The sequence below is a fragment of the Carassius carassius genome, chromosome 5, assembly GCF_963082965.1.
Source record: "Carassius carassius chromosome 5, fCarCar2.1, whole genome shotgun sequence".
NCBI lineage: Eukaryota > Metazoa > Chordata > Actinopteri > Cypriniformes > Cyprinidae > Carassius > Carassius carassius.
In genome coordinates, this window is record NC_081759.1 from 27,772,921 (window position 1) to 27,789,632 (window position 16,712).

A 16,712-nucleotide genomic window follows, 5' to 3' on the forward strand; every position below is an offset into this window, starting at 1 on the left:
TACGCTTCAAGTGAACTTTAAAGTAAATATGTCAGCAAACTGCGCTCTTTCAAGGTTGTGCATTTAATGCATGGCCAAAATAAGAACATAAGCTAAGTGTTTAAAACATGTAAAGTAGGATTGCCAACTTTTTCTGCATTTAGGCAACATTCCATATTGAATCCATACAGAAATCAGTTTATCATGTCACGCCCAGTTTAGGGAGCTAATCACTCCCACAGAAAAAAAAGAAAGAAAAAAAACCCTAAGAGCACCCTTAGTTGAACCTGTAATAATAACATATTTTGTAAACTCTTCTGTGCATATTTGCATTTGAGCTCTGATTTGAGCATCAGATGTGTCTATTTACAGTCTTTTTTCAGCTTTGAGAAATGCAGCTAATCAAAGACACGTCAGCTGAAATTTGAAATGATAAATGGAGCACTCTTTGCACACATACTAGACTATATGCAATGCATTCGAAAGGTTAAAGTATATATATAGGCTATAAAATACACATAGGCTAAATAACAGCACAAATATTTTGACTGTCCCTTATACTGGGCTGCTTACTTTATTATAATTATATAATTATGACAATATTACAATATTTTTGGTCAGTTTATAATGTAATACATTTCTCATAATGGAATAATTGTTATTAGATTAAGAGCTAAAGATTGTATTACATTTTGATATGATTGTTAAATTATGAACATTTTATTACAATAATAATGTAAAACTTATTACATTATGTGCAGTTATTACATTATGAGTTGCTATAAGTTAGGAAGATAATCACATGAATTCACATATAGAATTTAATATTTTAAAGTAATTAACATTTGAATTTCCATAGTTAATTCATTGGTGATAATTAACAAATGGCAAGGAACTTTTAGTTAATTAAATAAAATAAAAATTTAAATTAAAAATTAAATTTATGCATTTAGCAGATGCTTTTATCCAAAGCAACTTACAGTGCATTCAGGCTATCAATTTTTACCTATCATGTGTTCCCGGGGAATCGAACCCCCAACCTTGCTCTACCAATTGATCTACAGGAACACTTAATTAGTTAATTATATATTTTTTGGATTAGTTATAAAATCTCACATACTGTATAGCCTACTGCATGCAATACAATAAAAAAGACTCACAAACAGAAAATACATTATTAGGCAAGGGGGAAATACATGTGCTGACGCAAAAAAAAAAGAATGAATAACTTTGAGGTTGCATGTTTCTTTTCTTCTGCACATCACAATTGTGCAGTCTTAAATTTCTCTTTTATCTGTAATCAAGGGCTTTCACTGTTTCATTTTGGAGCCTGGTTTTCATTCTCTTAAAATTATGTGAAATGTAACTTTCAGTTTCATGTTTTATGCCTTGAGGAGAACTAAAATGTGATGTTCCCTCACCCTCACAGCACCAAAGTGGTTTGAACTACTTTTTGTGGCCGTGATTATCTCCCAGATATGCTAAATAACTATACCGTCATCTGACATTTGTGTTGTGAGGTCTGATTTGACTGTAACAGACAAAACAAAGATTTCTTTTAAAGCTGATGCATAATAATACTATGATGTTATATGTCAAAGTTCAAGCAGCATAATCAAGATGTATATATGTTTGTTCAGCACTTCCCACAGAGGCTTGATTGGATTGAGATCGTGGGAAATTTGTAGGCCAAGTCAACGACTTGTTGTGTTCATCAAGCCATTCCTGAACAGAGCATTATTCTGCTGAAAGAGGCCACAGCCATCAGGAAATACTATTTTTTATGAGAGGGTGTACATGGTCTCCAACAATGCTTAGGTAGGTAGTACGTGACAAAGTGACATCCACATGGATGGCTGGAACCAGGTTTCCCAGCAGAACATTGCCCAAAGCCGGAGGGATGGAGATGGAGATGCTGCAGGAGTGCTGTGTTCCTCCTCCACCACACCCACAGTAAATGGGGTCAGTTGAAGTGACTCTGCATTTACTCTGGGTGTTGTGGAGGAGGAACACAGCACTCTTTCAGAGCTGGCTGCCAGTCCAGAGAATGTTCACGAAATGGCTGCCAGCTCAGAGATTTTCCACAAAATGGCCACCATTCCAGAGGCTTGTCACATCACAGCTGTCATCTCAGAGTCAAGTCACAGCCGATCTTCCTGAGTCAAGTCAAGTCAAGTCACTGCTGATCTCCCAGAGTCTCCTCACATCACAGTTGGTCATCCAAAGTCACGTCATGTCCTGTCTGTTGCACCCAGATCTTTTAGCTCAGTCCTTTGGTATCCCAGTCGGGTATCCAGTGTGAGAAATGCACCGCTGGTGTCTGCATGCTCAGCTGGTATCCCCAAACCAAGTCACCTTAGCCCTCCAGTTTTTGAACTAATTCCCCCGTCTGCAGCGCTTCCTATAATGGGAATCGCTTTATGGTGTGCCTGGGATGTGAACATGACCGCAGACTCTCCAGAAGTGGGGACTTATGCTGCAGAACCTCATGAAACAGGGACATCTGCTTCAGCTCATTATGCAGTGGTGGCGCCCAGTGATAAACTGATGTGAATCCTCTTCCTGTCCTCCCATGGCTATGGAGGCCGTATGTGAACACACTGCCTGTCCTGTCATGGCTATGGAGGCCGTATGTGAACACACTGCCTGTCCTGTCATGGCTATGGAGGCCGTATGTGAACACACTGCCTGTCCTGTCATGGCTATGGAGGCCATATGTGAACACACTGCCTGTCCTCCCATGGCTATGGAGGCCGTATGTGAACACACTGCCTGTCCTCCCATGGCTATGGAGGCCGTATGTGAACACACTGCATGTCCTGACAGCCGGCCTCCAGCTTCACCAAGCTTGAAGGATCCCAGATCTTCATCTTCAGCCTTCGAGACTTGGACTCCACTTCGGTCCATCGACCCTTTGGTGTCACCTTGGCTCAAAGCTCCCTCATCTCCATTGTGGCCCATCAGTCCACCGGCTCCACCAGGCTTCCTCGTTCCTCTAGCTCCACCTTGATCATTTGTTGACCTGCCCTCGCCTCAGGACTACACTCCTCCAGCTTCGATTCGTCCCTCCATCCCTCCAGCTCAGTTGGGCTCCTCTCTCCCATCAACTCATCTTTTTTGCCAGCACTTAACCAACTAATACTAGCACTTACCTTTTCTTTTCTTGTCTTTCATATTCTTATAAAATGTTTTTGTATAATTTATACAAATGTATATATATATATATATATATATATATATATATATATATATATATATATATATGTATATATATATATATATATATATATATATATATATATATATATATATATATATAAAGAGAGAAAAAAGAGAAAAGAATGTAAAAAAAAAGTAAAAAAAACAACACACTTCGTGGAATCTTTCCAACAAAGATTCATAGTAAAACATTTGATCTGATGCAAGTAATATAAATAGTATTTACATTCAAGTATAATTAAAGCTTAGACTCGGATTCCAGTTAGATGGGAATTTTACTGTACTGGAAGAATAATTAGTGTATGAACATTTTACTGAAACTTGTTTACTAAAATAGTTATGGTAGATGGTAAACACAAGTGCCTTGTTGGACAGACAGAAATTGTAAAATAAGGAACAGAAAATGCTGCCTTTGTCTAGCTGACTATTTTGTCTATTTTCAGACAGCCCTGACAAAGAGCTGTCTTTTCTTTTCATTTCATTTCTTTACCGTAATGGACTCAGATACATTTTATTTTTTACCATAAATGAAGTGGCATCATGAACTCATGCTCTAATAGCACTACCTGTATCGGAAGTCATAGCACAGCAAAGAATTGTCCATATGTACGAACACTTCCAAAACTGTTCTGAAATGACAAGCAATTTTTCCAGATATAAATCCAATCGAATAATGATGGAGGGATTTGAAATCTGTTTGAAACATTTGGAAGTAGGCAGTCTTCATCATCTAAAAAAAAAATTAGGCTGAACTACCATCATTGGTTCTTATATGAAACACATAATTACAGATATACAGTCCAAATGCTCTGTCAGTGCAAGCAAATATTGCCCAGGCCATTTTAGGATTTTAATGTGTAAACCAAAGAAATAAGTATGTAAATATGAAAAGGTGTTTCCATACAGTCGTCATAGGTGTCATTTGGCCATGATTTTTAAATACCCTGGTTTTGTTTGAAATAATCTAAACTTTGTCAATTATCAAAACCTTTGTCTCTAGATCTCAACAGATCTTTTGAATCACCTTTGACCTTTACAGTAACCTTTTTGTCTACATGTAGTAATGTTTTATTTAAAGATTGGCAAAATGATAGCTTAAAAATGTTTGGGCATTGTTACTGTGTATGTGTCAGGATTGGACTATCTTTAGCCCTATTCAGACGGTAATTGTTTCTCAGTTGGACAAGTGATTTTTTTTCCATTTACAGTGGGTAGTCGGCGGTTTAATTGCCGTCCGAATCCAGGATCTCTGTGTTTTTCTCTCACAACCCCCGTAAAAATCCCCTACTGTTTTTTTTTTACAAACACCAAGGTCGTGTGGTAATTTAATTGTCTTCTGAATCCACATCTCTGAGTTAGCAAGAAGAAATTGTTTCAAAATTCAGTGCTTAAACCCTTTTTGAGCACTCCCGAACACCGTAAGGTACATTAATTGTTGTACTTCATTGTAATTTGCATACATATTTATATTTGAAATGCTGAAAAGGATTTAAGAGAACAATATGCCTCTTCATAACTGTTCACAGCGACTGGGAGTAGAAAGAGAAGAAAAGCACACAAACATTCAAACATGAATGTAAAGTTTTAATGAGTACAGTTTTAAAATGTGTATTATAAATGGATATATAAGCTGCATAACTGTATTGCATAAAATGATATAGCCTAGCATGTCTTTTTAAACAGGAGATTTAAATAATCAAACAATACATTGGAATATATATTATAAAATATGCTTAGAATAATAAGAATACATTTTGCATAATAATATTTATAAATGCATTTTACACTATAATAAGAATACATTTTCGTGGTTGCATGGGGGAAGTGGTGGCCTAATGGTTTGAGAGTTTGATTTCTAACCCTAATGTTGTGGGTTTGAGTCTTGGGCTGGCAATACCATGACTGAGTTGCCCTTGAGCAAGGCACTGAACCCCCAACTGCTTCCAGGGTGCTGCAGCATAAATGGCTGCCAACTGCTCCGTGTGTGTTCATGGTGTGTGTGTGTGTGTGCACTTTGGATGGGTTAAATGAAGAGCACGAATTCTGGGTATGGGTCAGCAAACTTGGCTGTATGTCACATCACTTTTCACTTTCATTTTATAAATACAGTATGTGACTGGCCACGTGAGCGGCACGTTCCCAGGTTCGTAGGATCACAGAACTCACTTCCTCTGTGAATAGATTGTAATCCGAATCCATGAGTTTAATCACTGAGGTGATATGTAAATTTATTTTTACAGAGGTCCACATGAGAAACAATTACCATGTGAATCGGACTTTTGTGTTTTGTTTCATGTGCTCCCCATGACCCAGTTTCCCCCTCATGTGTCCTTATTTGGTTGTTCCTGTTCCTGTTTTTTTTTTTTTTTTTCCAATATATAAAGGTACTTAACAAATATAAACTACAACACATAATTAAAAAAATATACAGTATAATATAAATAATAATAAAAGGAATAAATAAATAAATTGTTCCTGTTCTCCTTGTGTCACGATCATCAGCTGGAGTGCCCATGAACTCCTATAGAGGGCACTCCACTCAGGACTCTGGTATCTTCTATTTCCATTCCCAAATCCATTTCCCATAATCCCATTCTTAGGGGTAATCACAACCAGGTGTTCCCCATTACCACCCCCCTATATAAACTGTGTTTGGACTCTCAATCATTGCGAAGTCTTGTTTAGCCCCGTCTAGCATTTCCGAGTGTTTTCCCTCTGTTTGTTCTTCCCGTGTCTGATTTTGGATTGTGTATACCGCCTTTGATTCTCTGCCACCTGCCCTGACCTCTGCTTGTGACTGTTACTGATTCTGGATATCCCTGACATGCCTGACGCCTTTCCTGATTACTGCCTTCCTGACCTTTCTGTTAATAAAGGACTGCAGGTGGATCCAAACGTTTCTGTCCCCTCGTTATACCTTGTCTCTTAATTAGTCATTCTGTTCACCTGTATTTAGTTCCAGTCTGTTCCTCCTTGGTCAGGTTTACCATTTGTGTACGAATGTCTTCCGTCCCTCCAAGTATGGGTTTACCCTGTATGTTAGATTTAATAAATTACAGTTTCGTTTATGCATGGATCCTTTAATCCATTCCACAGTGTATTGTGACAGTATTTTATTGTACATGATTACTAGGGTGATTTGTTTCATTCTGGATATTTTTCTGAAAGCCATGTGGTTTTTCCTTTAAGTCAACTGCCTTGACTTGCCAAAGCTATTTTTATAGCTATCATTTGATGTATGCACAGCAATAGACAATTACCCTTCATTATTTTTTTCATCAACTGTCTCATATCATGCTTGTCATCGTCACTCTAGTCAACTTGGAAAAACAAGTACAGTAACTTGAAAAACTGTAATAAAATAATAAAATTTGAAATGTTAAACATTCATATTTTATGATGGATTTGCACAGTTAAAGGGGATTTTCTTTTAAATCTATACATGATAGACTTCTGAAAAATAGCTAAGACAGCTTTAATGTGACTTTCATAGAAACAAAGCTATTTCGTTTTTGTAAACGCCAACATCCTGTGAACATCCTGCTGATTGCACAAAATAGCAGTATTGACGTCTCTCTCTCTCTCTCTCTCTCTCTCTCTCTCTCTCTCACTCTCTCTCTCTCTCTCTCTCTCTCATTAAACCTTTATTATTGTGACATTTCGCTTATTTTAGTTACTTCTTCACTCATTCTAAGTTTCCTTTACAGTTAAATTTGTTGCAGCTCCGTCTTCACTTTTCTGTTCCTCTTCAGTTGTTTTGTAATATTAAGCTGAAACCCATTAACCATTGTGAAGTTAGCATGATTTAAAGAGAGAGAGAGAGAGAGAGAGATATTTTCCTTGGCTATTGGGTTAAAACATGGCACTAAATTGAGGGACTGGGACCCAGTGGAGCCTCAGCAGACTTTCAAGGGGCTATAAGTTAACATAATTTCAGTGGTTTGATTGCTTTCATTAAAGTTCAAAACTTCAAAAAGTTATGTTGAATATTAAATTAATGCATTTAGCAGATGCTTTTATCCAGAGCAAATTAAGTGAATTCAGGCTAACATTTTTTACCTAACATATGTTCCCTGGGAATCAAACCCACAACCTTTTGCACTGCTAACACAATACTCTACCCCTGAGCCATGGGTACACCCTATTAAGCCAGGCATAGGAATCAATAAGCTTAAGATCCACTGTTTTTTAGGACATTGCTGTACACTTTTGTCTACATATCCTCAAAGACTTAAGAGATTGTGATGCTCTTTTTCCCCCACAAACTTAAATTAGACTTTATCTGTTACGCATGGTTTTGAACTGGAATTATTTTACAGGAATTACAGAATACTAACAAATGGGGCTTTCCAGCTAATTAGAATAGTATACAGCAGTTTGACATTCAGTCACTTTCTCAAAACATTATCCACAATATCCACAGAACCAAGCTAGTGGTTTAATAAGTATACTAATAGATGATATACGTGGGTAGGCCTATTGGGGCTTTTGTTCCACTTTCCGATCACGAAATAGATGCTGCAGGCTTCAAGGGCCCGCTCTGATATTTAGTGTGTGGGGGCGCAAAGGTGACCACACGAGGCTCCTCTCATTTCACCAGTACACATATGATTCATACTTCAAAGATTACTCATCAGGGAACCTAATAAATGAAGAGTATTTTATGAGATTACTTATACCATATCCTATATTCTTAATCCACCATTTGTGATGTCGTTATAGTGATATGCATGTTTGTTACTTTGTTCTACTTCAAAATAAAATGACAAAAAAAATTGTGAACTCTCTCTCCTCATCTTAAGACAGCCAAACATAACATCACTGGTTCTTCAGCGCCTTTGACACCTTAAAAAATACTGCCATCTCAGAGTTCTTTTATCTAAGGTAAGGACACTCTTACTTTGTATACCCTGCCCTGTCCCTATTTATTATTAAAGGAGGATAACAGAATCTTTTTTTTTAGATGTCATTTGGAATAATAGGCTCCACAAATATAAAAAAAAAAAAAAGTTATTTGCAATTCTAGGTGTCAGTGGCCTTGATTTGTTTAGATTTAGACCTAAACACCTTTAAAATACATTTACAGAAGATACATTTACATTTAAAATAAACTTAAATTTGCAAATCCATTGTGTTAGTGTGTTTCATTGCAAATAATACCTTTAACAAATATGTTTCTTATTGAAATTACATTTTTTGTACTGTAATTTTTTTAAATTTTTTTTTTTACTGTATGTAAGAAATAGCACAATGCCGGCAGTCTAATTCATTACTTTTTAATGCCTCTCCTATTTTGAAACACTTAATTTAATAAAACTTTTCATTTAAACCTAATTACATAGTCTTCTGTGTGTGTCATAGCCTAGCCTTTTCTTTCAGAAAGTGTGATCAATCTTTTTCTACTGTAGTTGCAAAAAAAAAAAAAAAAAGTAACACTGCAAGAAAGAAAAGTGGGAGGTGTGTGCTTCTGTTTGAGTGTCTGTGATTATATGTACTGTATACATACATACATATATATATATAGTATAGGGTCTTGGTTATCATTAAATTATTATGCTGACATTGGCTAATGTCTTAGTCTAATCTTATTATTATTTTTTTTATTTTTTTTACTATATCACTTTTATTTAGCAACACCATTTCCCCAAAGCCGCTATAACAAAAGGAACCTTTCCTAAACAACTATTTTATAACTGTCTGATGTATGATCTGGTGTGTACTTGGCACTCAGCTGTCATATTTCACCTAACATTTTCATTAGCAATGTCTTCTCTCTCGGAAAATGAGTTCTGTCCATAGTTTTTTTCCACACAAAATTTTTTTCCCTGGAACAATGCTGATATAACTGTCTGAAAAGTCCCTTCTTTCCCCTATGGTTTAATAACAATCTTAATTTGAATTCTATTTGTTAGATAATTTTGACAATGCTTTAACTTATGGACAATTTATGAATTGCCATGGCTTCCCAGGTCCACCAAAAGATTGCAGTATTTTGATAAAATCTATACTAGCAGGTTTTAACCACCAATTAGTTAAAAGTCACCTAATGTTTAGTAAAAGTAATGTTTTATATTCTGCTTTACTCTTGGGTGGAAAAATAAGATTATTTATCCATAAGCAAAAATATTGTCTGCATTCCTTTTTTTCCTAGCTGAACTTAACTCTCTCATTTCATCCCTTAGACTTATAAACAACAACAACAATAACTAAAGCACTACATTTTTGGTGTTTTATGTGGACATGTTTAAAGATACGTATTGTGCTTTGCTATGTATGTGTGTGTAAACCCATGCTTGTCTTGTTGTTGATGTAAATGTTGTTAGGGATACAGTCATATCTTCCCTGATTATTTTTATATGAGGCCTATGGTTTACAATACAAATAAAAACGTATAAAATACTGTCATCTAGTGGTACATGTAACAAACAGCATTTATCCATTGAATAATACACAGCCCTCGTCCTAGATTTTCATGTAATGACTGTCACAGGAGAAAAGCATGACAGAAGATTCATTAGTATTTATTTTGACAATATTTGGGTGTCCTTAAATACAAAATGATTTATCGAATTACTATATTCTAACATGTAGCCTATTATTTTCTATATTATTTTTAATAAGAAATCCAGCTAAACCTCTCCACAGTAACAGCAAAATATTTTGGTTGTGTTATTAGTCAAACAGTAGAGGTGTGTGATACTGACAAAAACAAAAAATATACAAAAAATATTCTGCTGACATTGGCTAATGTCTTACTCTAATCTTTTTTTTTTTTTTACTATTATTATATCACTTTTATTGAGAGACACCATTTCCCAATTTCCCTAAAGCAATAACAAAAGGAACCCTGAACATTTCTTAAACAACTATTTTATAATCGTCTGATGGATGATCTGGTGTGTATTTGGCGATCAGCTGTCATATTTTTCTTGCAGTTGGCGTCCCAGTTTTGAATTAGGATTCAGGCAGACTTTTATGTGAGGTTTCTTCAAAATCACACTGTGGGTAAAATATAAAACAAATAGTAAATACTTATCAAATATCTGTTGATCACACAGACAAACATCACAAAAACATTCTGAATAAAAGAAAGATTGCGGGACGCAGTCTGGAGCACAGGCATCGCTCGCTTATGAACAACTGCTGACCTACAAGCAGAGATGAAAAAGAAAAAGCCAAAAAATAAGTAATAAAAGTAGATGCTACACTTATTCTTTTTTAAGTGAGTGACCTGCTGGATCTGCTGGCCATATTTGTCTGCTCACTCTTATGTAGAAATGTATATATACTCACAAATAGGCTATAATGTGATCATTACACAGATTAATCGTAACAAAAAGATAAAAACATGAAGCAAAGTCCACTCTGTGGTATTCTAATCAATATCTAAATACAATATACATTATGACCTAATGGTCAATGACAAACCATTTTCAGAAATTTCTCAGTGGTCCTCGTAGATCTTTTTAATGCTTCAAGAGGCATGTAGAGGCATAACTTCAGATTTTCAAACTTGCACTTAAAGGGTAAGTTCACCCAATAATCAAAATTATGTAATTAATAACTCACCCTCATGTCGTTCCACGAGGACTACTTTGATGATGTTTTTCTTACCTTTCTGGACATGGACAGTATACCATACATACAGTTTCAATGGAGGGACAGAAAGCTCTCAGACTAAATCTAAAATATCTTAAACTGTGTTCCGAAGATGAACGGATGTCTCACGGGTTTGGAACAACATGAGGGTGAGTTATTAATGACATAATTTTGATTATTGGGTGAACTAACCCTTTAAAACATTTAGCCTAGGCCTACTTAGTAGTTTACTAGACGTTAAATGTTATTAAAAAGTCTTTTGTGAAGAAAAAAAAGCATCTGCATCTGTGTGTGAGAGTGTGTTTGATCCCTTTTTAATTATAATGTGCACGTGTACGCCTAAAAGCGCAACGCAGCGTCGCGTAGCGGCTAGGACAGGCATCGCACACCGGACGCGCCGCGTTCATTCGAAGGCAAACAGACTGTTTCTAAGCACCAAACAGGCTTCAAGAATGAACAGAGTTGCGTCGATGTCTCATCGTGCATATCGAGCATATGTTTAAAAAAAAAACGGAGCAAACGGAAAGAAAAATTAATGACATTATTATTAAAAGTGTTTTGTCCTAACTCCTAAGTTCTTAGTTACTTAGTTCAAGCAAAAAAAAAAAAAATAATAATAATACAAATAAAATAATATATATATATATATATATATATATATATATATATATATATATATATATATATATATATATATATATATATATATAAATTATAAAAGACAAAGATGCACAGTAGTACACAATCTTTCAGAATATAGCATAACGAAGTCATAATGTACATTAACAACAATGTGGGACATATAATGTAATTAAATGGAAAACGATGTGAGCGATTTTTTCAGCTTCATTATGAATCGATGAGCTGATGGTGCGCTGCGCTTCTCGTCCGGTGTGCGGCCCACTTTGAGTGATATAATTCTGGATAATGAAAACTATCTTACCCTCAGTGAAAATGAGGCAGATCATAAAGACCAAGGAAAGAATATAGATGGACCGGCTCATGTTTGACCAATGTGACAACAGACTAAGTGAATCTAAAACCTTATAGCATTTTATAGCCTGTACTATTATGGGAAATCCCTTTGAATCCTATTATCAAAACTGACATCATCCTTAGCAGGCATAATGTTGCCCATCATACCAACCCTTAATTGAAGAACTAACTAAAAAGGTGTGTGTGTATTTGTATATATGGTTTATGACACAAATGTGGTATAATGACATTCTGAGGACACTTCCTGTGTCCCCACAAAACAAAAGGCTTAAAAAACGTACAAAACGGTGTTTTATGAAATTCAAATATTGCCAGGAGTTTACTGTAAGGGGTAGGTTTAGGTGTAGGGTTGGTGTAGGGTGATAGAAAATTAGGCCTACACCTATGGAGAGTCACCACAAACCGCAAATGCAAGTATATATGTGTGTGTGTGTTTAAATAATATTTGACATATTGATATTTCAATACAAAGAAGCATGTATTAAACATTCTTCTTATTCTTTTTTTTTTAAATGGCAATTTGTCTTAATATTTTTCATCTTATTTTGTGTTATTGTGTAATTTTCCCTGTATATTACCATAAACCTTTTGCTAAAAACAGTCTAAAACAGTCAGACACCAATGAGAAGTAGCACCCTTAACCTGATAAGTGGTCTATACAGCCAGCAACTTAGCCAATGCCAAAGATGAACAGGCATTTCAAGTAGTGGGCAGATCACAGAAGCGAGAGAGACCTTTGCCCAATAGGCTCTTTAAAAAAAAGAGTGCATGCAAAACTGCAAAAAGCAATGGAAGAAATGAACATATTTAAAAAGTCATTTAAATTGTGGATTTAAGGCAAGAATTATAATAAATGTCATTAGGACAAAGGTCAGGGTAATTTAACAGAATGGCTTTAATACCTTTTTTTTTCTTTTAATGTTTAGTTATGATTCATTTTAATTGACATAAAATGTTAATCCAATAAGAGTCTGATTAAAGATAAATATCAGTGTCTTACATATAGGTGTTAACTATTCACAAATGTTAAAGTTCTTAAAGGGACAGTTCACTCCAAAATTAAAATCATCATCATTAACTCACCATCATGTCACTCTAAACCTGTATGAATTTCTTGCTTCTGTGGAACATAGAAGATGATAATTTGAGAAATTCAAAAGATTTTTGTCCATACAGTAGAAATCACCGGTAAGCAAAATGTTTTGGTAACATTCTAAAAAAAAAAATCTTCTTTTGTAGTCCACAGAAGAAGGTAAGTCATAACAACATGAGGGTGTGAAAATGATGACAGAATTTAATAGCAGTACATTTTCCGCATTCTAGCTCAAAAATGTGACAAAAATGCATTATTTGTTGCATTTGTTGTGCATTCAGCAATATTAGCATTATCATTACCCAGCAAAATATTCAGACACATCTCTTTCTGATGACAGATTTAATTGAGCCTATGTACTGTGTCAGAGAAAAACAAAAACAAAAATATACTTTTTCAGTGTATTTTTGTGTATGACATCAAACATCTAGCGACATTTAGCAACTTTTCAAGCAGGCTTGAGCTGCTTTCCACTGAAAGGACTTGGCAACAGTGTATACAGCACTGCACTATCAGTGCCTAGCCTACTGGGAAATGTCTGATCACTGCTGCAATTTGAAAAATATTTAGAATAGAAATCAATGTACTTATTTTACTGAAGAAAATGTACTTATTTTACTGAACCAAAGCAAGTTACCCTAAATATGTTGTCAGCTCTGAATATTATTCATAAAAAGGGAGATACTGTATGTCACAAATGAATGCAAAGCACACTGAGATCACCTTTATTCATCATACAAATAGAGGACTTACACAAGACCGATTAAACAGGCATTGCATCAGAGTTATAATTGCACCCACTGTAATATATTCTTTTTTTTAAAGATTCAGTTAGTGATTTCAAAGGCATACCCATGGATCAGGACATCGGCTCTGTGCTTGATTCCCAGTGGAGGATTTTGTTTGTTTCAGCTAATAGAAGACAGAATTAATAGTAACATTTTTCCTAGCATTTATTTCAATTAGAGACTGTCTCACTCCACAGGCCTGAGGTTTATAGTTTTAAACTCAATAAAATATTAAGGAAACCCATGTATTTGCATGCCGATTTTTTTTTTAATTCTTGGTAAATTTTGACCCTGTATTCGGGCATTTCTTCAGAATTACACTTCATAAACAAGACACAAAGAACATAGGCAGTTATTTGGTCTCTAAGACAAAGCATTCATGTGCAAACAAAAATATAATGCTTACACAATTTCCAGTCTTTAACCTGAAGGGATGATTTCAACCTTCTCTATTGCCTTTCAATATATTTTATTTACTCCTCTATCAGCACAAATGCATCTGCCCTTCATGTATAGCTTGAAACGACGCAGTGTTAATTACAGATCAGTTTTAGAATTCCTATTTGAAAATATCACACAACAAACATAAAACATTATTTATATGAGAGCATGCTCACCTTTCACCTCCACCACAAGGAGACAGACAAGAACAATACCAGCCATTTTCAATTTATTTAAATCTTGTATAATCTGTTAAATGTCTGGACTTATGATGTTATGAGTAATTGAATTTCAGCAGCTCTATTTTATTACTGGCAAGGTCTGACCACTGAGGTGTTTGTTTTTCTTTTTGTTTCATTTGAGTTTTCTTCATCTGTACCAAGAAACCGAAACCTTTAGAGAAGCTCTGTCATGAGGCCATTGTTTTAAAATGCATTTGAAAAAAATAATCTTTCTGTTTATAGTTTCAGACCAGGCCTGTTCAGTAACCTAATTTTAAGACATTAATGTTTCCGCAGGAATGGTCTCTGATAATTCCCATAACCCACTAATTTATTCTGGCATGCTTCAATTTTATTCACATAATGCTCATAATGTGATAATTTTACAAAGAGATTGCGGACCTTCAATACAAGTACAACCAAAAACTGTGTTCTCAGGTGAGGAAACTTAAATCTTACAGAGCTCATTTACCCAAAGTGATATCCTTCATTGTGTCGTTTCAAACACAGGGTCATAAACACCATGAATAATGAGTGAAGGATATTTAAGAGCTTCAGTGGGGAGAACATTTTCAGTGAAGAACTATTCAAATTGTGTCTGTTCCTCACAGAGCACATCAGTCAAATGGACTACTTACAAGGTTTGGGTAACCCTTTTAATTTAATTCTATGCACTGAAAAAATGCAGTGTGACCTAATAAACTTTTGTGTTGTACAAAATAAATAATGTCATATGAATTTGGATCGACATGAATATGCAAGTAAATGATCAAATTTTGTGGGTAAGCCTTTAATAGTCTGAATACTTTGTAACTTTGTGCTGCATTCACTTGCTTAACAGGAAATATATGTTTGAAAGGACAATTAAACACACACACAAATAAAATTAAATTCAGATCATAAAGAAAGCAAGCCATTATAGATTGTTGTTCCAGGATAACTGCCAATTTCACACAATAAGCATATGCTTAGTATGGTAGCAGTACGGCTTTCCTCTGTGTATACATAACCTTACAAATACATTGAAATGTTATGTTTATTGCCAACTTTTTGTCTAAATGGGTCCATAAAGAGCATTTAACATCTGAAGAACCTTTCTGTTTCACAAAAGGTTCTTTGTGGCGGAAGAAGGTAAGAAAGAGCACTCTTTTGTGCTCCTGGAGATCAGCATCCTACAGTGATTTATGTCCAAGGCTGTTCAAACAGATTCCTGCTCCTTTCCCCACTGCATTGTTACCAGTAATACTAAATAAACTAAATAAAGTTCCGGGTAAATAAATGCCCCTCAGAAAGTCCCTGCTGGCGAGGTGGTACTTATTCAAAGTTCCGGAACTTTCGGGGGCGGGACTTGGGCGCTAAACATGCTGATTGGTTGAGTTCATGCAGCACTGTGATATCAACCACCATTTATTCGGATCATTTTCAAAATATTACTGTTATTATGTCATGAAATGTCATTTTAAAAGTATTTCAGGAGAGAATGTAGTTGTTTAAAACTCAAATCTGCGGTTTATTTATAAAGACAGTGCCTATTTAAAAATGTGTTTCGCCGATTTCGGAGACGGTGAGCTCCACGCGATTAGCAGGAGCTTAGTAATCATGTGTCCGCCGAGAGCAGCCTCACCTCGGCTAGACCTTCTGATATTATGTTCAAATGAAAACTAAAGGAGGCAGTGGTATTTGATATCCTATTTCGTTTTATTGTAAATATACAGTGAGGAAAATTGCAGTAGTCCAGGCGAACTGACTGATGTTATCAAGTACGCTGCTGTTTGCAGAATTACTGGATTTGCATCGTCGCGGACATCCGAGGCTGAACCACCTAGGATGCACATCCAAAATCAGCGTACTTTGTATTGAGCAACGCGCACAAACCTATGTCACCATTCTATTTGCCTAATCTTCCCGGTACTTTACACCGTGGTGGAAACAAAGAAAGCAACAGGTCTGGGGGGGGGGGGGGGGGTATATACATATATATATATACTATAGTATATACATATATATATATGTATAAAGTAAATACTGCAAGTATGCTGTACTGCAGTTTTTTTCCCTAGAGCTGTGGCCCCTCTGGATCAGGAACTTATAACCAGTAATCACACCCACACTATCTGTCAGCGTTTTTTTGTGACACACAGACTGCTATTTATAACAGTAAATATTGCCCATAATTTATTTATTTATTTTGCATACTTTATGAACAGACATGCGATACTGTTGTTGTTACAATGTGTCAGTACCCTGTAACAACAACATTATTGCATGTCTGTTCATAAAGTATGCAAAATAAATTAATTGTCTCACTTTGCTCAACAACTTCTGCTGCTGCACTAATGCTTTTACTGTTTACTGCATTATTTATTGTATATTCTG